This window comes from Lemur catta, chromosome 13, assembly GCF_020740605.2.
Source record: "Lemur catta isolate mLemCat1 chromosome 13, mLemCat1.pri, whole genome shotgun sequence".
Classification (NCBI taxonomy): Eukaryota; Metazoa; Chordata; class Mammalia; order Primates; family Lemuridae; genus Lemur; species Lemur catta.
The window spans coordinates 3,454,659-3,480,635 of NC_059140.1; the positions used below are offsets into that span (position 1 = coordinate 3,454,659).

The window sequence follows — 25,977 nt, forward strand, 5'->3', positions numbered from 1 at the left end:
GTGAGGGCCAGCCCCCGACCTGCTCAGTCCTGTCCACACCCTCGGTGCCCTGTGGCCCCTGGTGTCTCCAGGACCTTCTGCTGTCCAGGCGGCGGCATTCCCGCGGTGTCACCTGTGGGGTAGATCTCACTCAGGCCGCCCATCCCCTGTCTCAGTCCCTCTGGCCCTGCCGCCACCCTCAGGATCTCATTTCGTCCCCTGCCCCCTCCAGCTCTCCAGTCTCCTGCCAGGCTCCTCGGGGCCTGGCTGGTTACACAGCTGCCCCTGCAGAGCCCGGGAAAGGGCTTGCCAGCAGGGGCACACCCGGGAGGTAAGGCACGTGTGGCCAGACCTGGCCTTGGGCAGCCGTTTCCTAAAAGGGATTTTAGGAGTCAGAAGCTTCTCCCACGTTGAAGCAGATGCACAGAATCAAAACCCTTTAGGTAGAAATCTGGAAAACAAAATCTAATTGAGGTTTGATTTGCGAGAAAACATTTTGGCTATTGTGGTCTCAGTGTGGTCATATAGACAGAATAACCCTATGCTTTTTAAGGAACTTGGTGACTTTAGTTTGTTGTAAGTTTTAATTGCAGTGCAGCACACCTACTATAAAAGTTGCTATGGCAGACACATGGTGAAGCGTGTTAAGTCCAGCCGCACCGCGTGACACCCATCTCCGGGCCATTTTTACACCCACTAGAGAACGACCATGTAATCCCCGCCCTCCAGCTTCTAGAAACTACCATTTTACCTTTTGTGTCTGTGAAACTGACTGCTCTAGGTACTTTCTATAATACAGCTTATTCTAGAAAACACCACAGTAGGTCTGGTACAGGGGAACAAGGCACCCTTTGTGTCAGGAAGCTCCTAAACACTGACTCTGAAGCCTGTGCCGGCTGCTCCTCACCGTGCACTGCATCCGTGTGTCCGTGCAGGACACCATGGGGCAGATGCTGTTTAGCGCTGGGAGACCAGGGTTGGATGTGTTGGTTGTGTGGAGATTGCTGCAGTTTTCTGAGCCCAGTGAGCTATTTCTTAATTCCTTCTTTCTGAGCTCCTGCTCCGTGGCCTGGAAGGCTCCCCCCTCCTCTTGTGCCCAAGCGTCTGGAGAACTTACTGACACCCAATGTGTGTAGTGAGCTCACATGTAATCTTCTTTCAGAAATCCCTCCGGACTCTATAGTTTTATTTCTCCTCGTGCTATGCTCTATCCCAAGCCTGTAGTTACTTTGCTAAGTCTGTTAGTTCTTGCTGAAATTACTTGAGAACAGTAAGTAGATGGGATCCATCTCTGCATGCCTTGTGCCAGTGTGGACACAGGTGTTTGGGAACGTTTGCTGGCTTGCCAGATGTCTGACCCGTTAGCACTGCTGTTTTCCTTCTGCTCATGTCATTGCATAAACCCTCGGTACCGTTCAGAAGCACAAACAGATTCCATCGCTTGCTGGCTTAGCTGGATCCGCACTGGCCCGTGCTGAGTCCCTGTCCCTATCCCAGAGTACACAGACCAGTCACGTCCTAAGCTGGTTTGGTGAAAATGCTGATCAAATGGAAGAGCTTCTAGCTATGCTAATCACAAAAAAAAAAAAAAAGAAAGAAAAAGAAGACACAAATGGCCAATGTTATGAATAAAAGTGGGAGATGGCTATAGATCATACGGATATTAAATGCATCATAAGGAAAAACATTTAATAAATTAAACACATTTAAAAAATTTGACAGCTTAAGACAAATGTATAACTTCTGGGAAGACATAAATTTCTGAAAATGAGAACAGGAAAATTCGCATAGCCTTATATCTCGTTTAAGAAATTGAATTTGTAAATGAAACGCTTTCCACTGTATAACCCTCCCAGTTCAGGTGGCCTCTTAGATTATTCTGTCAACACATGCAGGAGTCTCCTTTTCTCTCTGAGAGATACATTCCGAGACTCCCAGTGGATTTCTGGAACCGTGAATAATACTGAACCGGCTCCTACTCTGTGCTGTCCTATACGCCCATAGCTATGATAAAGCTCAGTTTATAAATTAGCCACGGTAAGAGAGGGACAACACTGAGAATAAAACAGACCACGTAGAACCCTGTGTCAGGATCGCTACTCTTGTCCTCTGAGGCTGTGGGGAACGTAAGCACCGCTGAGCACACGGGCTGCTGTGCTGCCACCGTCCAGCTGCGTCTGAGGCGGCTCCGGAGTGAGTGACAAGAAAGCCCATGCGCAGTGAGCATGGGCTGGACAAAGGCATGAGAGGCGTCCCAGGTAGGATGGAGCAGGACACTGAAAGATTTCATCACAATGACACACACATTAAAACAGCATTGTTTTCATTTCAAGAACTTTCCATTTGGTATTTTCAGACCGGGGTTGCCCTGGGTACTGAAGCATGGAAAACACCAATCCTCGACACACTTCCTCCAAAAACAGAAGAGGAGGGAACATTTCCTGATTTATTTTATGAGGCAGGCATTACGATAGCAATGCCAGACATATTGCTAGGAGAAGACATAAGACCAGCGTCCCTCAGGGATGCTGATGCCGAACTATGCAGGGACCTGTCTCCAGACCACACCCGGCAGTGTCTGGAAGGAACGATGCACCCTGACCACGTGGGCTCTGCCACCGGCAGATTTCGCGCTCGATGGCACCAGTTCCCACACTGACACGTAACCCAGGAGAGTGCTGGATCCCCTCTCTGCACGTGGCAGCTGGCAGGGAAGGCAGAAGGAGGGGGCTGCTGACTTCCTGCTGGGACATCTTTGCCCCTCCCTTCTCTCGCCACAGCCTGGCAGAACGTACCTTTCCAAGTGGGGCTTCTTGAGAAACGCATTTAAGAAACAAAACAACTGAACCATTTTAGTTTGAAAGATCCCCCGTGTGCTTTCCTCACACAGAGGACACCCATTTGTCACAGAATACAAATTTGTGAGCATCACAGGAGTAAGGAAATAGGATATTGACAGCAGCCCAGGATCCCCTCACATGTCCCTTCTTAAACACCCCCTGTCTGTCCTCCCCAGAGGTAACCGCCGTCTTGACTTCTAACAGCAGAGATTACTTTTGCCAATTTATATCCATGGCACCATACAGTATGCATGCTTTCGTGGGGGGCTTCCTTTGCCCAGTATTACGCTTATGAAGTTCGTTTGCTACTGCCTGCAACTGCGGCTTTATTACTTCCCATTACTGGTGGCATTCCCTTCTGTGACGACACCACCATGCATTCATTTAATCCTGACGGACATTGTGGTGTTTCAATGGGGGCTATTCAGATAATGCCATCAGGAGCATTTTTCAGATGTCTTTCGGTGCACACGTGCAAACATTTTGTGGGAAATAAACTTAAGAGTGTCATTGCTGCATTATAGGAAATGCCTATGTTTGGTGTAGTAGGTGATACAAAATTGTTTTCCAAAGGAGCAGAACTGACTTACTCTTGCACCTGAGCTGCTGTTGCTCAGCATCCTTGGCAGCACTTGGCAGTGCTGCTCTTTCCATTACAGTGATTCTGGGGTCTGTGGGGGGCGCCTCCTTCTGGTTTCATTTCCATTTTCTGATATTTTCAATGAGACTGAACACTTTTCTTATTTGTTTATTGAGCTGTCATATTTTTGACATGTGTGTTCCAAATTTTTTTTGTATTTTCACAATTGGATTGTTTTGTGTATCCCTTTGTTGGAGTTCATAATATATTGTTGGTATGAGCCTTTTTAGAGTTGCATGTGCTGTAAATTTATTTTCCCTCTGTGTAGCCTGCCTTTTTAGTTTCTTACTGGTGGCTTCTTCACACAAAAATTTAAATGTGGTGCATATATTAGTCTTTCCCTTAATCAGTATTGCTTTCGTAATGCCATTTAAGATATCTTTTCCTCATTCAATTTTTCTATGTTACCTTCTAGATCACTGCTGTCCAGTCAAAATATGAAGTCAGCCACATATATACTTTAAAAATATCTAGTATTCACATTAAGAGAGCAAAAATATGTTACTTAACTCAGTATATCCAAAGTAATATTGTTTCAGAGTTTCAGTATACAAAATTGCTGTGATATTTTACAACTGTTTTTTTCAACTAAGTGTTTAAAATCCTGGACAGATTTTACACTTCTGAAGTGCTCTATAGCCACATATGGGAAGAGCAATTCTGGATTTAGTGTTTTTACCCTTTCAGATTGAGTTCTGTGTTCCAGCAGAAATTGATTTCTGAGTATGGTGTGAGGTAGGAGTCTACTTTATTTCTTTTCCAAATCAGGATCCAATTAACCAACCGGCATTTATTGAAAACACAGTCCTATCCCCAGTGTTCTGTTATCCTACTTTCATCCTAAAGAAAGTGTCCCCATGTTTGTGAGTCTCTTTCGAGGATCTGTTCTGTGCCATTTGCCTATTTGTGCTTTCAACAGTACCACACTATCATAACTGCCATGACTTGTGTAGTAAGTTCTGGTGTCTAGTAGGGAAGAATGTCTTCTTAGGAGAGTCTTGACTGTTCTTGGCCCTTTGCATTTCCATATACATTATAATAACCTCATCAAGTTCCCCTAAAAACTGTTGTGATTTTGATTCTATTGAATCTAGATATCAGTTGGAGGAGAGAGCACTTTAAAAAAATACTATCTGTTCATGTGATGCTCTCATCTGGGTAGATCTGGGCATCTCTTGTCTTTTAGACTCTGCTGCCTTTCCCATTGTGGGGTAGAAGCCACTGACTGAGAGGCTCAACCCTCAGAGCTGAGACGACAGCACAATGGAGGCCCCTCCCCCTTTTGCAGGAGATGGTCCTCCAAGGGCAGAAAGCCCCTGGCATGGTTCTGGAATCCCAGGTGGAACAAAAATGGAGTCTGGGAAGAACCAGACCTAAAAAACAAAGCAAAACAAAACAAACAAAAAAAAAAACCCACAAAGAAGCCTGTGTCCCTATCTATTTATAGCAGGGGCCTTGTGCCCTGTGTTGAGTTCTCAGGGGTCACCCTGTCTTACACTCACCCTAACCCAGGGCATATCAACAGGAGTTACCCGCACTGAGGACAGAGTAGATGTTTTTACTCTCACCGTCCTCTACCTTCTCTGTCAGTGACCCTGCAGTTTGCTCTGCGGTTGAAGACCAGGTTCCGTGGAGGAGCCAGTTACCAAGGTAGAGGACCACGCAGGCCGGCTGACCAGGCAGGAGGGGAGAGGCGCAGACTGTGTATGAAAAGGAAATGGTTAAAGGTGTCTCTGGCACCTGAAGAGGATTCACAAGATGGGAATGAAGGTGACATACGGAGAGCAGTAAGATAACTGGGATGTGGCCATGGAAAAGGGGTCCTGTAACTCACCGAGGCTGAGTGGGGTTTGCCACCGTCTTATGTTTCCTGTGTCCGCCAGGTCAGGCTTCTGCGGGTCCACAGTCCTGGCCATTCTGAGGGGCACCAGGGCTGCCCCAGTAGGAGGGAAACCACGTCCCCAGGATGAGATTCGTGAAGCAGATCATCGGGTGAGGCTGGAGGTGGGTGGGGTGGGGGGACTAGAGTCCAGGGGACTAGAAAGCAGAGATGGGAGGAGGAGTGAGGGCAGAGGGAATGGAGGAAGGTTGGGGGGAGTCCAGCAACCAGGGGGGCGGCAAATGGGTGAGGGTTTGTAAGAAAGAGAGGAGGAGGTGGGCATGGTGAGTTTCAAGGTGGGGTGGTGGGGAGGGAGGACTCGGCTCAGAGAGGGATAACAGGTAGGGCAGAAATCAGAAAAGCTTGGGTGGAACTGAAGAACAGACTGATCAGGAGGGCAGTGAGGAGAAATGGGAGGAAAGAGGGTTGGAGGGGAGTAAGGAGAAATGGGAGGAAAGAAGGTGGGATAACGGCAGCGGGGCGGAGAAGAAGGAGGTGGAGTATGGGGTTTGAAAAGGTGAAGTGGAGCTACTTTTCTTGTCATCTTTGAAAGTCAGGGTTGTAGTCAGTCACTGGTGACGAGTCAGTGCCAGCGAGTGACTGAGCTGTACCCAGAAGTGCTCAGCATTTATCTCACAGCCGCCCCTGACATCATCCCCTGACTGAATGCTCATTGTGACATGCGCTTGCCCCTCCCTCAGGTCTAGTGAGGAGGCCCCTCCGGCCTCAGAAATGTCCCCGTTTCTAGGTTTAAGGGTGATCATGGGAAGCAGTAAGGGAAGACATGCGGCTGTAGTGTTAGTGTCTGTCCTTGGTTTACCATGTGGCTTTGGCCCTCAGTAGGCAAAGACTGACCAGAGCTCAGGATATAGTCAGGGGTTAGGGCCTAGCAGAGCGGTTCTGCAGCAGGAATTGGGAAACCGGGAAGAAGCCAGTGCCCCAGTCCCCTCACCTTACCACACTTTTCAGAGCTCCTTCCCATCCTTTATATCCCTCCATAAAGAGAGATGTTATAGCGATCATACCCATGAGGACACTGAAGACCAGAGAGGGAACGACCACAGGCAGCCGGTGGGTGACAAAGCAGGTGGGACTAGAATTGGGCCACGAGGAGGGGCAGGTAGGAGGGAGCACAAAATGGCACAAAGCACTGAGCAGCAGCGTCACCTCCCATCCCTCTGGACAGGGTCCCATAGGGGGTGCTCCAGAGCAGGACCTTCCTTTCATAGAGCACCTCTTGTCCCTGGTGCATGGGTGTGTGACGCCTTACTCTTACCTGGAACCAGAAACCCAGGGCCAAAGCCGGGAGGTGACTGCCCACTCCTGAGTGCCTAATGACTGGATTCGGGCTTTCCTGCTCAGGTCCTGAGATGCCAGCTCCACGTCAGATGGTAAAGGAGGCTCCTGCACCCTCCTTTCTTTTGTGGGATGTGGGAACCCTCTCTGCTACATACCTGGCTGCTTTGATCCCCATCCAAATCATAGGCCCCTTTGTTCCCCTGCTGTCTACTGTACTCACGGTACTATTTTGATCTCTCTCCTTTAACCATACATCATTTTCCTCTTATACATCACAGAACTTTTAGTTGTGTTCCCTGAAAGTCCAGCTACTCGATTAGCAAACTCCCTGTTGTATCAGACGGCTCTTGTGGTAACAGCTCCCTGCATCTCCTTGTTTTAAGGGCAACCTGGATTTTCCTTAAGGACATCGCTCCCTTCTATCTCAAGGAGAGACCACTCATTCTCTCAAACTCTCAAGGACTTCAGAAAGTGAGGCTTATAGATTCCCTTTGCTCCTTACAGTGTTGTGCTGCCCACCATCGTTTCCCTGGCACTGCCACCCCAGATCTGTTACTCTCTGTTTCTTTGAAAACTTTCACACTTGTCCCAATGTGTTACTGTTGAGTCCATCATCCTGAGTCACTTCTTTGTCCATTTAGATGGCCTTATTCCATTCTCCTGCCTCTCCTTTCCTGGATTTTTCTTCCCTTCTAACAAGTCTTCTGTATCTTTAAAAAGTGCTGTTGTGCTTTTAATTGACACATAAATGTACATATTTATTAGGTGCAATGTGAGGTTGCACTATATGTATACATTGTGTAGTGATCAAAGTAGTGTTTTTAGCATATACGTTACCTCAAGCACTTTTAATTTCTTTGTGCTGATAACATTAAATTTCCTCTTTCAGTTAATTTAAAATATATAATACTGTTAACCACAGTCGCCCTACAGTATTTCTCTTTTTTTTTTATTTCAGCTTATTATGGGGGTACATAAGTTCAGGTTATATATATTGCCCATGTCCCGCCCATCCCCCCGAGCCAGAGCTTCAAGCGTGTCCATTCTCCAGACAGTGCGCCTAGCACTCATCATGTAGTTATACCCCCATTCCCTCTCCCCACCCCGCACCTCAGTTGGATACCCAATTTGTGTTATTCTCAAATGTGCACTTAGGTGATGATCAGGGAAACCAGTTTGCTGGTGATAACATGTGGTGCTTGTTTTTCCATTCTTGGGAAACTTCACTTAATAGAATGGGTTCCAACTCTCTCCAGGAGAACAAAAGAGATTCTATATCACCATTATTTCTTATAGCTGAGTAATACTCCATGGTACACATATACCGCATTTTACTAATCTACTCATGAATTGATGGGCATTTGGGTTGTTTCCACATCTTTACAATTGTGAATTGTGCTGCTATAAACATTCGGGTACAGGTGTCTTTTTTATAGAATGACTTTTGTTCCTTTGGGTAGATGCCCAATAATGGGATTGTTGGATTGAATGGTAGGTCTGCTTGAATCTGTTTAAGGTATCTCCATAATGTTTTCCACAGAGGTTGCACTAGTTTGCAGTCCCACCAGCAGTGTATGAGTGTTCCTGTCTCTCCGCATCCACGCCAACATGTATCGTTTTGGGACTTTTTGATAAAAGCCATTCTCACTGGAGTTAAGTGATATCTCATTGTGGTTTTGATTTGCATTCCCCTGATGATTAGGGATGTTGCTTCTGACCATCACTTTGTACTTGTTTACCAGTGACTCCGTATCTCTCTTCTCTCCCTTCACCCCTCTCCAGGCTCTTGTAACCACTGTTCTACTCTGTACTTCTATGATTCCCACTTTTTCAGATTCCACAAATGAGTGATATAATGCCGTATTTGTCCTTCTGTGCCTGGCTTAATTCACTTTCCATAGTGTTCTATAGGTTCATTTATGCTGCTGAAAATGACAGTTTCATTCTTTTTTATGGTTAAATATTCTTCCGTGGTGTATCTGTACCACATTTTCATTAGCCGTTCATTCATTGACGGACACTTGGGAAGATTCCATATCTCGCCTGCTGTGAATAGTGCGGCAATAAACTTGGGAGTGGAGATTCACTTCGATAGATTGATTTCCTTTCTTTGTGTAAATACCCAGCAGCAGGATTCCTGAATCCTATGGATGCTCTACTGTTAAATTTTTGACTCCTGCCATGTAGTTTTTCACTATGGCTGCGCTTACTTACATTCCCGCCAGGAGTGTTTAGCGGCGCCTGCTTCTCCAGAGCCACAGCGGCATGGCTTATATTTTGTCTTTTAAGTAACAGTCATTCTAATTTGGGTAAGGTGGTATCTCACTGTGGTTTAGATTTGCATTTCCCTGGCGATTAGTGACGTTGAGCATTTTTCTTTTTTATTTCAGCTCATGATGGGGGTACATAAGTTCAGGTTATATACATTGTCTGTGTCCCACCCATCCCCCTGAGTCAGAGCCTCAAGCGTGTCCATACTCCAGACAGTGCACCTGGCACTCACCATGTAGTCATACTTCCGTCCCCTCCCCCCCACCTCCCCGAGTCAGCACCTTCAAGCATGACCATTCCCCAGACGGTGCGCAACGCATTCATCATGTAGGCATATACCCATCCCCTCCCCCCACCCCCCGCCTCAGTCTGATATCCAGTTGGTATCATTCCCCAATGTGCCTTTAGGTGATGATCAGGGAAAACAATTTTCTGGTGAGTACATGTGATGCTTGGTTTTCCATTCTTTGGATACTTCACTTAATAGAATGGGTTCCAACTCTCTCCAGGAGAACCAAAGAGATGTTGTATCACCATTATTTCTTCTACCTCTTGGCCATGTGTATGTCTCCTGTTGAGAAATGTCTATTCAGGTTTTTTGTCCTTTTTTAAAATCATACTATTGTTTGTTTTGCTATTGAGTTGTTTGAGTTCCTTTTATATTCTGAATATTAGCCCCTTGTCAGACACATAGTTTGCAATTTATCACCAAAAACGGCCACCTACCTTCTACCTCAGCCATCTATGACCATGTCTGGTCCTTTTCATTAGGCAAGAATTACCCCACTTCTAAAACCTTGCTCAGGTATTGTGTTTTATGATCATGACTTCCTGTCCTTATGGTGTAATCACTCACTGGTCCACTTCCCTGGGGCCTCCAACTCTCTGACCCTTTCTTTCCCATATCTCCCCACTGTGATACCCTGCTGCCTTTACCTCTCTCCTACACACTTCAGAAAGCCTGATTTCACAAATTCAGTGACTTTCTGACCAGTGCGCTACATTTTCTTGCTGTATCATCTTTTTTCTTGCCCTTTCCTGGGGAGAGAAATGCAACCTGGTTGATTCCAGCTATTTGCCTTCCCTGTGGTGCCAAGTAGCTGCTAGAAAACAACTTACACAACCTGGCATATTGGCGGTGAGGGAATTATTGAATTATTCAACTTAATAGTTGCTTGGGGCTTGGGTTTTGCTGCCTATCTAGATAAAAATAAAAAACTGTCCACTATCACAGAGAAATGGCAAGGTTTGTTATTAGAATCTGGGTTTTTTAAAAGTTTCTCTTAAGATATTGAAACCCTGTGCCTGAGTGTTACCCTAGTCTTGAGTCTAAAATTTGAACTGTATGGTGCAGAGACCCACAGCCAACAATTAAATAAAATTGGTTCCCACGGCCAACAATTAAAATCAGTGTTCACTGCGAGGTGTTAGGGTCATGGCAAGTTTATCACTCTCACAGGAACATGACCCAGGCCACAGGACTCGCCACAGGGAATTCCCACTGGAGCTGAGCCCCGGATCCAAAGTGACAACACCTGAAAAAATAATTCCCAGGAGGGATTGTCAGCAGATACAACAAAGGATGGTTTTACACACATCCCACCAATAATTTCATATAACTAAAGGCATAAAATGAGGACTTGAATTTCTAAAATGAGCAAGATGCTAAAGAACAGTTAACAAAAAAAATTTTTTTTCAGGATGAAAAACTGATGATAACTGTTAGTCTGGAATTTCATATCCAGTCAAATTGTCATTCAAAATTCAGTGCTGTAATTCACAATTGCAAAGGTGTGGAAACAACCCAAGTTCCCATCAATACATGAGTGGATTAATAAAATGTGATGTATGTATACCATGGAGTACTACTCAGCTATAAGAAACAATGGTGATATAGCACCTCTTGTGTTTTCCTGTATAGAACTGGAACCCATTCTACTAAGTGAAGTATCCCAAGAATGGAAAAAGAAGCACCACGTGTATTCACCATCAGATTGGTTGCACTGATCATCACCTAAGAGCACATTTAGGAATAACACTAATCGGGTGTCGGGCAGATGTGGGTGGGGGAGGGGATGGGTGTATACATACATAATGAGTGTGATGCGCACCGTCTAGGGGATGGACATGCTTGAAGCTCTGACTCGGGGTGGGGGACAAGGCCAAAGCTGCCTGTGTTTCCCCATGGGTCTCTGATGCTCCCCACTGAAGTGTTTCTCCAGGGTCCCTCGGTTGTCCCCCAACCTGTGCTGGATCAGCACCTGCACCCACCATTAAGGGGCCCAAGTGCAGACTTACTTGGCCCAGCCTTGTCTGGCTTTGACCAACTTTCCAGAGACAGAACATGGGACTACAACCACCGAGCACTGCATGGCCAGCCCATCGCCTGGGACACCGAAGTACTTCTCCTGGTCAACAAGTTTCCAGCATAAGCACTACTGCCACCACCACAGCTGCCTCTCACCTGCAGTGCCACACACAGCTCTTTAAAATATCTGCTGATGCGAGTGCGCAAAGCTTGGTACGGAAGCAGGCTTCATGTGACTCCCACTACCACCACCACCCGCACCACCTCTGCTACTTCGCAGGCTGACGCCTCCTGACCCAGCCAATATATTGCTACTAAAGCCAGCACTTATTAGGCTATTGATAACCAAGGAAACCATACAGAGGCCACCACCAACTGCCTCCAGAAGCAAAACCAAATAACCCTACTCAAAATACATCATAGTCACATCTTCAAGAAAAAAAAAGTTCTTCCCCTATGAAAGTAAATTCAGAAATAAGAAGCAGCGGCTGTTTCTCCAGGTGTGAGGCCATCAGCACAGTAATGCTGGAGCTATGGGAAAGCAGGTTGCGATGACACCTCCAAAGAAGCTCTTCATCTCCTTAACAGTGGTTCCTAACCAAAATGAAATTTTCAAAATGCCAGACAAAGAATTCAAGATATTGCCTATAAAGAAGCTCAGTGAGATCCAAGAGAAAACTGAAAACCAACACAAAGAAATCAGAAAATCAATTCAGGATATGAATGAGAAATTTACCCCAGAGAGAAATATCTGAAAAAAAATTCTGGAGATAAAAAAAATTCATTGTGTGTGTGTGTGTGTGTATATTTTTTTTTTTTTTTTTGAGACAGGGTCTCACTTTGTCACTGGAGCTGGAGTGCAGTGCTGTGATCATAGCTCACAGAAACCTCAAATCCTGGGCTCAAGTGATCTTCCTGCCTCAGCCTCTTGAGTAGCTAGGGCTATAGGAGTGTGCCACCATAACTAGCTAATTTTTTAGAAGATTTTTAGAGGTGGGATCTTGCTACATTGCTCAGGCTGATCTTGAGCTCCTGGCCTCAAGTGATCCTCCCACCTCCACCTCCCAAAGTGCTGAGATTATAGGTGTGAGCCACTGTGCCTGGCCAAGAACTAGAATATTATAAATGAATGACATCATCTGTTTTTATTCTTCCCCCTACAGAGGAGATAATACACATGTCACGTCTGAGTAAAGGTGAGACAGGTTATTTTGGCTGATGTAGAGGTTGGAATGAAGACATGAAAAACAATTCCTTCAGAGAAGGAGGCTGGACTAAAAAAAGAAACTGCTGTACAAGCGAATCAATGTGTGAATGGCAGGACCTGTTCAAAGATTTTGGAGTAAGGGTCAGTATTAGTTACTTCCACTGTGAGTCATCACCCTGTCCATTGTCACTTCTTCTGAAAGAACCAAGTGGATACATGTTCCCATCTTGGCACATGGGTGATTATGTGAATGAGGTCTGTATTTACCATGAGTGAAGTGGTCTTTGATTTCTGCCCTCAGTTTTTGCAACATCTACTTCAGCAATTTCTAAACTAGTTTCCCTTGTAATTCTCTACAAATCATTTTTCTTAAAGTTACCATGTCCAATCTTTGAGGAAATAGCAATAGTTAATATAACTAGTATTAAGTGTATCCTTACCTATGCAGAGAATGAGCAAATTATATTGCATGTTGCTTTTTTCAGGTAATGACGATAAATGGGAAGGTTATATTTTTTAAGAGATCGCCCAACTAAAAAGTAATAAAGACCTAAAACCATACCGTCTGACCCCAGAGCACTGTATTTAAGGATTGTCAGTTCCCTCATTTAGATAATCAAATTGCATATGATTCTTTAGCCTAGAAAAAGTGCTACTGTACATTCAAAATGAGTAGATGTGTAGAGAATTTTAATAATTTTATTAAGTGCTGTATTTTGAAGCATACTTGAGCACAAAATGTTTTTCTTTCTGAACTGTCCACTGGCATACTTCGCGAGAGTTGTCCGTGGGACCTGAAGGAGGAAGCGTCTCTCAGTGTGCACGAATGAAGCCAACCCACTATGCTCTAACTGGACCTTAGACTGAAGTTCACAGACCCTTTTGGGGGAAGGGTGTCTCTTGGGAAGAATGGCATTATATATAACCTGGTTTTCTTGTAATCCTGTGAATTGTACACATTTCTGAAACCATGAGAAAAAGACTTTAAAATCCACTGGCTTGTCAAAGTGATATTTAACATACAAAAAAGTCATCAGCTCTTGTCTGTAGGTTCAGAGAGAGAATTGTGCCACAGTGCCAAAAGCATCCATTGGATATTATGAATTAATCTCTCACCAGTGTATCAAAAATTATACCAGCTATGTAGCATCCTTAATAGAATTGTAAAAACACTAACTCAGATCATTTTCTATACCTGTGACTTAGATAAGCTAATATATAGGCTCTCCTAAATTATGTAGATTGTATTTTGTCAGGGTTAAGATTATACCCCCTTTGTTTCAAACATTTTACAGAATGGAAACATACATAGTTAATATCAGAAAACTAAGAGAAATATTGGTTAATTTGTGTCAATACAACAGTTTTCTCCTATGATATTTAACAGAAATAAACATGTAACTTTCAAACTATGGAGTTACACAATATTAGTTGTAAACAAAAAAATCTTACAAATTTTTCCCATATTGCAGGTAGAGGAGTATCATGGCCAAGATCACTGTGTTGGTGACTGAATTCGTCCTCTGGGGAGTTTCAGACACCCAGGAGCAGCCAGTCCTGCAGGTGATGCCATTGTACTCATCTATCTGACAGCCCTGGCTGCAGCCTCCTCGCTGTTCTTACCGCCTTGGACCTGCACCTCCAAAGAAGGGCCAGGTACTTCTTGTTGAGGACACAGTCATTGCGAGATCTCTGCTTCATCCCTGTCGGGGTTCCCAAGGCCGTTATTCAATCCTTGATCCAAAATAATTCCATATCATTCCTGGGGTATGTGATACAGGTCTTTTTCGTTGATTTGTTTGCTTGTGCAGAGCTGGCCTTGCTCATGGTGATGTCCCTTGATAGATTTGTGGCCATCTGCCACCCTCTGTGTTATCAGGTCATCATGAAGGAAGGGGCTGGTGAGCAGGTGGTGGCTGCTTTGTAGCTCAATGGAGTTGTCTCTGGGTTCTTGAATATATCAATGACCTTCCTAATACTGCTTTGTAGATCAAGTTTTGTCCCACGGTTCTTCTGTGAGATCCCTTCATTACTCATGCTTTCCTGCTCAGAGAAGTGCCTTGCTGAGATTGGAGCTGTAGTTGTCACAACGTCCTCGGTGACCATTTCTTTTAATGCTGGTTTCTTATCCACAGCTTCTCCACTGTTCTGAGGATACAATTAATGGAAGGCAGGTCAAAAGCCTTCTCAACAAGCATTACTTGTCTTGTGGTGGTGACTGTCCCTCAGTGCAGGTTCCATAGCCTAGCTAAAGCCAGTGTCAGAGTGTCCTTCTGAGTGGGATTCCCTGGAGTTGTGTTCTACGCTTGTGATGCCACCAATCCTGAATTCCATCATCCATAGTCTGAAGAACACGGACATGAAATGAGCCTTCTGGAAAATGCCTAGAAATACTGTCTTTCAGGGCTGGGAGTGGTGGCTCACACCTGTAATCCTAGCACTCTGGGAGGCCGAGGCTGGCGGATCATTTGAGCTCAGGAGTTCGAACCCAGCCTGAGCAAGAGCGAGACCCTGTCTCTACTAAAAAATAGAAAGAAATTATCTGGACAACTAAAAATATATAGAAAAATTAGCTAGGCATGGTTGTGCATGCCTATAGTCCCAGCTACTTGGGAGGCTGAGGGAGAAGGATTGCTTGAGCCTGGGATTTTGAGGTTGCTGTGAGCTGGTCTGACACCACAGCACTCTAGCCTGGGCAACACAGTGAGACTCTGTCTCCAAAAATAAAATAAATAAAATAAAATAAAATAAAATAAAATAAAATAAAATAAAATAAAATAAAATAAAATAAAAAGGAAATACTGTCTTTTATAAACAACAACAACAAAAAAACACAAATATTTCATTCAGTTCACATAAACAACAGGTTAATTCAGTTAACAGTAACAGACTTCCTGCTGTTTAGATAAGGTGATAATTTATACTCTTATGCACACACAGAATTCACACTTTTTCAGTATTTCTTTAATCAAAATTAAAAAGATATGAAAAATAGGATTTCCCCAAAGCAAGAGATTTTAGGCAACAGAAAGTATGATTGGGAACATGTGACTTTCCTCTTATTTGTGTGTAGTTTTTATTTATAGGAATAGATTCCCTGTATAGATATATTCCTGCACTTTCACCTTTCACTCAGAATTATGCATTTGAGATCTCCCCACTTTATCACCTTATCAGGCACATTAGAATGTTTTCAGGTATGGCTGGGAGCGGTGGCTCACGCCTGTAATCCTAGCACTCTGGGAGGCTGAGCCGGGTGGATCGCTCGAGGTCAGGAGTTCGAGACCAACCTGAGCAAGAGCGAGACCCCGTCTCTACTAAAAATAGCAAGAAAATTATAAGGACAACTAAAAATATATACAGAAAAAATTAGCTGGGCATGGTGGCACATGCCTGTAGTCCCAGCTAGTTGGGAGGCTGAGGCAGTAGGATCGCTTAAGCCTAGGAGTTTGAGGTTGCTGTGAGCTAGGCTGATGCCATGGCACTCACTCTAGCCCGGGCAACAGAGCGAGACTCTGTCTCAAAAAAAAAAAAAAAAAGTGTTTTCAGGTGGTTCTTCATTTTAAAATTAAAAATGATTGTAATGAATATTCTTCTAATCATCTCCTATGCACAAGGAAATAAAGCTGGTTAATAATACGTATGTACCATTTTCAATTTCACAAGGTAATCAAATTGGTATTCACAGTTGATGTACTTACTGTGTTTATTCCTAGGAATATTGGATAAATTTACTTTTTTCTCCCTTATCCACCCAAATATTTGCTATATTTAAAGTATTTTTAAAATGCTTTCTAATTTTCATGCTAAATAATGTCTCTTACTGTTACATTAATTTATGTTTTCATAGATTTGCAACTAATATGAACATATATATCTCTTCTCTCTTGTCACCTATTATCCATCATTCTATCATTTATCTGTCAATCATAGATGATTGATACCAGTCACTTGTTCTCTTCTACAAAATCACTCTTTATATCATTAGCTCATTTTTCAGTTGGTTACTTTTATTTTGTAAAATATGTTTTTTCTTAATACTCAACTTTTGTTCATTAGATATGATGGGAAGATCTTCTCTCAAAATATCATTTGTTTTCATCTTTTTATGGTATATATTATAAATTTAGGAGTATTTATTTTTATGTATTTAAAGTCATTCATACTTCTCTATATAACTTGTGCTTTTTATTTTCTTAAATTTTTAATTTTTCCCCAGAATATTCCCTAGTAAAATATTGTATCAATGTTGATTTTTTCCCCAAATGTATTGTCTTATCCCAATTAGCCGCAGACCATCAGAAACCCACATGCACTCTAATGAAATAAGGTGCATGAAGCCATTACAACGAGGAAGACCACACACAAAGGAACAGTGCAGCATTTCACCAAAGGAAAAGGTAGACTTATAAGAATTTAGGGAAGAGTGACATTTCAGTGAAATTTAAGTAAAGCAATTATTTTGATAAGCTCAAAGCCAAGCAGGGCTCTGTCTAAAGGAGCTGACGTCAGGTCTGGATTGCAAAGTCAACCCAAGATCCACCTCCTTGAAAATGACAAGGCGGAAGTGAATGTCATCTCCAGAAACTCCTAGATTAGAGATAGAAGCTGCTTCTCTGTGTCAGAGTGACCAAGGTCCTCTAGAAAGGAGGAGGCATTTCATTCCGAATGGTGAAATCCCAATCAGGAAAGTGACTGCAGGAGCTGTTTTGAAACTTTAGAGCTGTGGAGCGTCTGCAGAACAAACAATGCTTCCTGTTAACTTCAAGGCTGGATTTGTGTTATCTCAGCCTCATGAATGGCAGGCAGGCTTTTACTTCCTTAATACTTAGGACTATAATTTATCTCAATCAATGGCAGGAGGAAACATTTTCATATGTTAATCTTTAATAAGAAGAAATTATGTCATATTTTATTGCTACTCTGTTTATCAATGTTTTATGGTAGTATCATAATAATAACCTATTATAATATAGGTTTCTCCACGTCTGTGTGTGTCTAGGCTCTACATTATTACTTTTTTCTTTTTTAACTTCTTTTATTGATACATAAATAATGTCTGTACATTTTTATAGGGTACATGTGATATTTTGTTATATGCATAGAATGTGTAATGATCAAGTCAAGGTATTTAGGGCATCCATCACTTCAATTATTTATTATTTCTCTGTATTAGAAGTTCTCTCTTCTAGCTGTTTTGAAATATGAGGGGAGATGAAGAGAGGCTTGTTAATGGGTACATTCAGTTAGATAGAAGAAATAAGTTCTTTATATTATTCCTTGTCTGTCTTTCTTTTTTTCATGAACTCAATGTTTTCCTTGTTACTAGAGATTCATAGTAACAACTTATATCTCTCAGGCTCAGTTCCTTGTTTGTTCTTTCCCAAAATTGCCTTAGCTATTTGTGAACTTTTTACCTTTAACCTTTAGTATCATTGTATGGTAAGGTTCTTTTTGTGATTCTGTCATTTATGAACAATAAGGAAGAATCTTTTGAAAGCTCACTAAAATTTGAATTTAATTTGAAAAGTATCCAGAAAATTTCTATTGATAGATTGCTGGAATAGGGAGATAAATATATTTATTACATTGTTTATCAAAACATGATCTAATGCAGAGCTTTTGTAGTATTAGGAAGAAAATGATCCCTTGCATGGTAAAATCATTAGAACTGTTATGAACAACGTATGCTCACCAACTGAATTATTATCCAAAACTACACTCACAAACTAGAAAACCTAAAGAAAATCGATGAAGTTCTGAAAATACACAATCTCTCAAGATTGAACCAGGAAGAAATAGAACTCCTGAAATAAATGCAAATGAATTTTAATATCCAGCATCCCTTCATGATAAAAATCCTCAAAAAACACAGTATAGAAGGAACATACTTCAAAATAATAAAAGCCATATATGACAAACCCACAGCCAACATCATACTGAATTGGAGAAAGTTATTAGCATTTCTCCTAAGAAAAAGAACAAGACAAGAATGCCTACTTTTGCCATTACTATTCAACATAGTACTGTAAATCCTAGCCAGAGCAATCAGGCAAGAGAAAGAGCATCCAAATTGGAAAAGAGGAAGTCATATCATCTCTGTTTGCTGATGGTATGATCTTATATCTAGAAAACCCTAAGTACTCCTCCAAAGGATTCCAAGATTTGATAAACAAATTCAGCAAATTCTCAGGTTATAAAATCAACATACAAAAGCCAATAACATTTTTATACACCAACAATGTCCAGCTGAGAACCGAGTCAAGAAGTCAATTGCATTTACAATAGCTGCAAAATACCAAAAATACCTAGGAATAAATTTAACCAAGGAAGTGAAAGGTCTCTGCAAGGAGAACTCTACAAATCACTGATGAAAGAAATCATAGATTACATAAACAAAGTAAAAAACATCCCAATTTCATGGATTGGAAGAATCAATATTGTTAAAATGACCATACTGCCCAATGGAATCTACAGGTTCAGTATAATTTTTATCGAAATACCAATGTCATTTTTCACAGAATTAGAAAAAATAATTCTAAAATTCATATGGAACCAAAAAAGAACCTGAAGCCAAAGCACTCCTAAGCAAAAAGAACAACAACAGCAACAAAACTGGAGACATCATACTACCTGACTTCAAATAATACTATAAGGCTATAGTAACCAAAGCAGCATGGTACTGGCATAAAAGTAGACACATAGAACAATGGATCAGAATAGAGAATCCATAAACAAAACTATATAACTACAACCAATTGATCTTTGGAAAAGTCAGACAAAACATACACTGGATAAAGGACATACTATTCAACAAATGGTGCTGGGAAAATTGGATAGCCGTGTGCAGAAGAATCAAATTGGATCCCTGTATTTCACCATATACAAAAATTAACTCATGATGGATTAAAGACTTAAATGTAAGACCTGATATCCTAAAAATACTAGAAGAAAACCTAGGAAAAACTCTTCTGGACATTGACCTAGGCAAAAAAATTTATGACTAAGACCAGAAAAGCAAATGGAAAAAAACAAAAGTAGACAAATGGTACTTAATCAAACTAAAAAGATTCTGCACAGCAAAAGAAATAATCAAAGGGTAAACAGACAACATATACAAAGGGAAAAAATTTTCTCTGGGTGCAAAAGAAACAGATGACTAATAGCCACTCATGCTGAGGAGCAGACAATCTTCTGAATTTACACCTAGTTTGGACAACAATGCTGTGGGTGTTTAGAAAATTAAACTCAAACAAAAATACACCAATCTCACTAAGCCTGTCCTCCCCTGACTAGATTTGTCTGGATGCAGTGACCTGGGGTTTCAGGATTCATTTTGGGAAACTAGAAACTGATAAAAATTATTTCCTTAGGTAAAGAAAAGAAAAACACTATATACAATAATATGAACAATCATAATGATGATGATAGCTAACTGCCTGAAGTGTATTCACTCACTGAATTCTCAACACAAACCCAACTTTTAGCTCCAATTAGCCACAGACAGTTTTTATTTTGTTTACTAGTATGTCATTGGCTCAATACAATGTCTGACACATAGTATACCCTTAAATATATTTGTGGAATGAATGATTTCTTTTCTGTCTGGATGAGTAACCTCAATTTGTTCATATAAAATAATCGTTTATCACATCTGATATCCAACCTACCTTCACTTACTTCTTTTCCATAGTGGAATGAAGAATTAATCCCCGAACTCAAAGAGTGATATTCCTAGAGATAAACTGAGCATATCAGAAAATGCTAATGGCTGGCAATATAATTTGAGTGTGGCATGATCAAAAAAAATTATAGGAGCCTCTTATCAAGATCTATATCAATCTTGATTGTAGTTCCTTATTCTAATGGCTCACAAACATAAAAACTGAATCAAACTTCAGATTTTGATAATAAAATGACAATGGTGGTGGGGTGACATGCCTGTTTTAATAGTTTTACATAAATGCTCACACATGTACATACATGCATGCATACACACATATATATCTGTGAATCAAAAGAAAAGGCCCTCACAAGAGTGGTGAAATAGGCACTCTCCTGTACATTGCTACTAGGAAATAGCAAGATTCATCTTGAGGATCATTTGGCAATACGGATTTCTGTCCCTTGACTTAGAAATTCCACGTCTTGAAAACTGTTCTAAAGAAGTAGAGTTGTACATGGATATTTCTGCGCAAAGTTTTCCATTGCACTGCTATCTATAATGGCAAAACATGGAACCAAGCTAGGAAACTAGTTAAAATTATTGTTTGTCTTTATTATATTAATAATTTCCCATGAGACCATTAAAATCAGGTTAGAGAACTGAAACTGATTATGATAAATTGTGAAATGAAATAATAAAGTAAATATACTTAATAATATGACCCAGATATCTAACTTTCATCTATTCATGAGCATATACTCCCAAATATAACACTAGTCTTTGATTGGTGGAGGGACATGGCGTTAATAATTTTATTACTTTCACTTACTCCAGTTTCAGGTAGCCACACAAAAAACTCATCCCAGACTCACAGGAGTCTGATATTGCCAGAGAGAAATTGAGCGAAGTGAAGCTTTACAACTGATTGTCACAATTTTTGTGTTGTATTAAACTAATGTAATAACAATTTCCCATATTTTTCAAATCCTCTAAAGTTGATTGTTACCTTCAAAAATAAATCAAATGCTTATTTTTCTAAATAAAAGTGGTATGTTTTTCATGAGATGAGAACCCCCAATATAGGATAAAGAACTTTTTCATCAACCTGATCTCTGATCATGTGTTCAAAAGGGTTTTATATTAATAGTTTCCATAAATTGGACTTGTTCACTAAACTGTTCAGCAGAAACCTGCCTCATGTATTTTTTAGCAGATTGCTCAGTGCTTTTACTGAATTGGTGCTTACAAATGCTTTTTTCAGTGCCATTTAGTTAATGAGTGATGTTTATTAGGAAGCTGCTTCATTAAAAAGAAAACTAAAGGGATTAGAGCTCATGACAGTTGTTAAAGTGCGAAATTAAATGACCACACGGAAAACTTCTCTCCCTTTGGCAATTCTCCCAATATGACTATTCATAATTCTCCCTCTAGGGGAAAAATGACATAAGGAATCTGATGCTAAAACATTCATTAAACAGTTCTCAAGCTGTTAATTCATAAAAGAAAAAAAAACTGGAGAAGAGACAACCCACTCATTTGTTTAGAACATATTCTTTGCCTGCCACTTAGACCTTCTGAGAAAAGTTTTTAGTACCAACCAGAGCCAGTTTCACTGATACCCCTCCGACTATCAGAAGGAGTTTTCTCCATGTGAAATCTCAGGATGGTTATGATGTGACTCCACAGGCTATTTAAACTCCCCTCTCCGTGGTTCCCCGGTGCTGTGTGCTCCAAAGTGTGCATGTGCCCAAGTGTGAAATGTGGGGCTGCAGGTAAGTGGTCACCTTCAAATACTTCTAACTAATACTCTCTTTTTTTGATGTTTCTGCCTTTCAAACTGGATCTCCTGTCATCTTTTCAGGGAAAGAAGGAGGCTAATACGGAGACAGAAAACAAGAAGATCAGAGATGTTTCCTTTATTCTCTCCAGTTTCTAAAATCTTACCTTTTGTGAAGTGGTACACAACCAATTTTGCCTTTAACTGATATTGCTCTCTAGATATCTTATACCTAGAAGTGATCCACTATAATCAGCTGTGTCTCCATTCGTAGGGTAAGAAAGTCACTTGGCTCTCTTAGATAATGTTTGAGGGGGAGGAGAATGGGCAAGGAAGGTTACTGGTTTGAGATAATTCAGATTTGTGGGCATATCCAGTTCCCACAAAAATGATATAAGTTTGAAGCACAGGGACTTAAGTAAGAATAAAAAATAGTTAAATTGAATAGAATTGGAAAGTAGGGATTCTGGTGGATGTACGAGAAATTAGGATGTTTTACCCTAAGAAGATTGGATTGAAAATAAACGAAGCACAATGCAGGAGTTCAGAGGTAAATCATTTCAACTGAATTGAATAAAGGCAAAAACTAGACAAAAACCTAGTTGTCAAAGCTAAAAACATAGGTTATTATTGAGTTATTCCTGAATACTTCCAAAGTATTCACTTAGCACACTTAAAGATACATTTTTTAGGTAAAAGTGGAATATTTATAATTAATTGGAGTCAGCAGTTGGGCAGAAATAATTATGGAAACACTCGGGGGGACTGCAAATTTTCTTTTGCTTCATCTATGAAACATCCCCTTACTGATTTAAAACAAACATCACTTTCTTGCACAAATGTTTAGACTAGAAATAACCAAATGATAAATCACCCTGCCAGCATTTGGCTAGAACCAGTCACTATTTTGTGGACGGCTTTTACTGATTGCTTTTTGTGACCCATTTTGGACACACCATCAGGCAGCATCTGGAAGACAGGAACACCTTACTACGGCTGTGGATGTCGGGTGGCCGGATGCCCGTCAGGCTGTGTTGAAAGCACAGGTGTAACACACTCCATGAATTTAGAAGGAACCAAATGCCCTACGCATGCCACTGCCTTCTTGATCGCTGCCATTAGCTTTCTTTTCCAGAGGCCAGTTTTATTCATACTAAAGTGGTCTTCAAAGTTTGCCCCTGGGTACTGTATGATATCATGGAGGACATCAAAATAAACATTTATATCACCCGTGCTCTCAAATTAATAGTACAAGTTTGGAATGGGAAAATATTAAGTTTAGGTATCATTAAATTTCAGAAATAATTAATAATCAATTGACGTATAGACCACCTAAAATATACAAGACTGTACTGATGGCTGTGGATATAAAGACTGCTTAGAGGGCGATTCTACCCTCCAACAGCTCACATTGTATTTGACGAGGCGGAAACACACAGCAAAGGAAACCTCAGGGAGACGGGCATAGTCACAGAAACAAGCGGAAGAGGTGTCACCAGGGAAAGGGCAGCCTCTGGTCAAGTTTCTCTCTGGTCAAGTTAACATCGCAGAGAAACTAAAGCATCTTCAGTGAACTCTGAGAACCGGCAGAGTCTGGTCCACCTTATTTGAAAAGGCGTGTAATATAAAGTTCACAGTATACAGCAAGTAAAGTAAATCATCAGGTTCTGGGATGCTCCGGTGAAGTGTATTCCTGATTCTTCAATCTCGTGCCATTCACAGAGTCTCCCCGTGGCTCTACCTCGAGCCTCCTTTCTGCCCTTGGGCTGATTCTTTCCTATCTCAACCCAAGCCTTGCTAGGCCAACTCCGGGTGATGATAACTTACGGAGGCGCATATATGTCTGTAAAGAGGTAGTGCTGTGTCTCTTACTCAAAAATATATCACGCACATCTTTATGTGACAAGACAACTAAGCATGTCAATGAGTGTAATGTAAGCCAGACAGTGTTTAATTTAGTCAACCTGGTAACACTGATCATTTAGATTGTTTCCAGTTTATTATCACTATCAAAAGCAGTGATTCATTTAACGTCTTTGCACATACTCACATCTTCATGCTACTTAATTATTTCCTTAGAATAAACTCATAATAGTTCCCAAAATAAACATTTTTTAAAACTTTGATAAATGTTACCAATACTTTCAGAAAAACGGTTTTTAATTTATATTTACTAGCAATGAATTATATTTACCATATCCTCACAATAAAAATTCTAAGTGTTACTGTCATTCTTTAAACATATTTTTCAGACTACAAAGTAATGTACATCTTTTTAAAGAGATTCAAACACTATACAAAAATATTCTAGAGAAAATGTATTTACTTTTTGCACTTAAGTTTTTGAGTCATTTGGTTTCAAGATTGCTCATTTAAAAGTCTCATTCCTTAGAGAGGTGCAATTCTGCCATCTCCATATGCATTTTGTAAAGCCCATCTTTCCACTTACTTGAATTTTAGTCTTTCTTATGTGCAACATTCACGTACAGGTCCCATTTTCGGGGGGTTGTTTATTTCTAGATACGCTTCTGTCTAGGGGCTCGGCCGTGTTTTCCTCTCTGTGGTTCAGCCTCGGAAGTTCTCACTGGCCCCGCAGAGGGCAAAGTCAATTTTTAACATTTCTTTCCCCTGGATAATTACTACATGCTCATTCTTTCAGATCAAATTTAGAATCGTTTTTGCCAGGTTTCTCTAGAAAAATTTGCTATGGGTATTTTTATTAGGACTACATTTTATTGGTTTTATAGTTTTTCTCCAAGTTTAGTACGTAACCAGTTACTTTACCACTTTTGTTGTCACTATATAGAAATATTGTGTTGAAATTATGAACGGCTATTAGCTGACACACGATGGGGCGCTTGCGGGAGGCTGCGAGAGCCGCGGCGCGGGCGGCAGCGCGCAGAGGAAGAGGGAGGCGCGCGCTCCAGGCGGGCAGAGCCGCCCTCGGGTGCCCGGGAGGGACGGCCACGCGCGGCCACGGCCGCAGGACACCGCTCTGCAGCGCAGGGAGGCCGCGCCCCGGACGCGCGGTAGGAGGGGGAGGGAGGGAGTTTATATAGACAGGTCTGCAGGTGCGTCACTATTAATGTACTGCTGGGTTTAACAATTAATATTCATTTGGGAAATATTCACATATAGATGTGAAACTGGTTTATCATTATGGCATTTGCAGTGTTTTATAGGCCATGTAGGCTCATAACATAAATGGGAAATTAATTCCATATCTTATACATACTGTGACAATTTTAAAATTTTCAGCTCTTTGAAGATTTTTCCTAGGATGCTTTCTGAACTATGGATTTTAGAGGATCATACCCTATTACAATTTTTTTTTTACTTTTAAATGGGTTATTGTACCCTAGCAATTTTAATATTAGAAGCATCTCTTGAATTACAATAGTACACCAAAAATCAAAATTTATGTGGTATTTTTATTATAAGAATTGAGCCTCTGTATTTTATTTCCATTAGACAAGAAACAAAAATATCATGTGGTATATTATTTTTCTTGTAAAAGCAAGCTTTTAGGCAAATGTTAAGCATCACAATATATCTCTCGTTATTTCAGTCATGTACTTTACAAGCTCTTCTATTAATTTACTCTAATATAGTGGATTCAAGAAATATTCACATTTTTTGTTACTGGTACGTTTACAATCACTTTTTTTCTCTATTTTTTTTTTTATTTCAGCTTATTATGGGGTACAAAAGTTCAGGTTATATATATTGCCCTTGCCCCACCCATCTCCCAGAGTCAGAACATTCAAGGGTGACCATTCCCCAGACGGTGTGCAACACACTCATCATGTAAGTATACACCCATCCCCTCTCCCCACCCACCCCCCACCTCAGTCCAATTTTTCCAAATTTGGAGGTCTTCTTTAGCAATTTGATTATATATATGTGTATACGCACTGTATCTATTTATAATTATATATATTATATGTATACATGTACTCATATGCAAAAATATTTTAAAATCATTTTCTTTGTTGAAATTTCAAACTGTATTAATATAATATCGAAATAACCTTCTATACTATAAATATTTTGCTACTCTTCTTGTATCTGTGGTTAGATCATTTTCTTATTCTTAGCGATGCCTTGTGTC

At 41.0% G+C, this 25,977-nt stretch overlaps 1 protein-coding gene across 13 annotated transcripts in view; it reads left to right on the top strand.

Moving 5' to 3' along the window:
- The window catches only part of LOC123648940 (olfactory receptor 2T6-like), a 54,446-nt gene that overhangs the window by 22,157 nt on the left and 6,312 nt on the right, over positions 1-25,977 (top strand). For 4 of the 13 annotated variants that reach the window (XM_045566880.1, XM_045566878.1, XM_045566874.1 and 1 more), the window contains exons 8-9: positions 12,380-12,564; positions 13,896-14,079. The exons of 2 other annotated variants lie outside the window; for them this stretch is intronic. The gene's annotated coding sequence lies outside the window, so the exon portion shown is untranslated. Of the gene's footprint in view, positions 1-7,595; positions 7,631-12,379; positions 12,565-13,895; positions 14,080-14,558; positions 14,891-21,775; positions 21,862-21,950; positions 22,740-25,557; positions 25,589-25,634; positions 25,674-25,977 lie in introns of those variants that run through there. 7 more of the 13 variants (XR_006738827.1, XR_006738828.1, XR_006738826.1 and 4 more) reach the window with 7 other exon arrangements.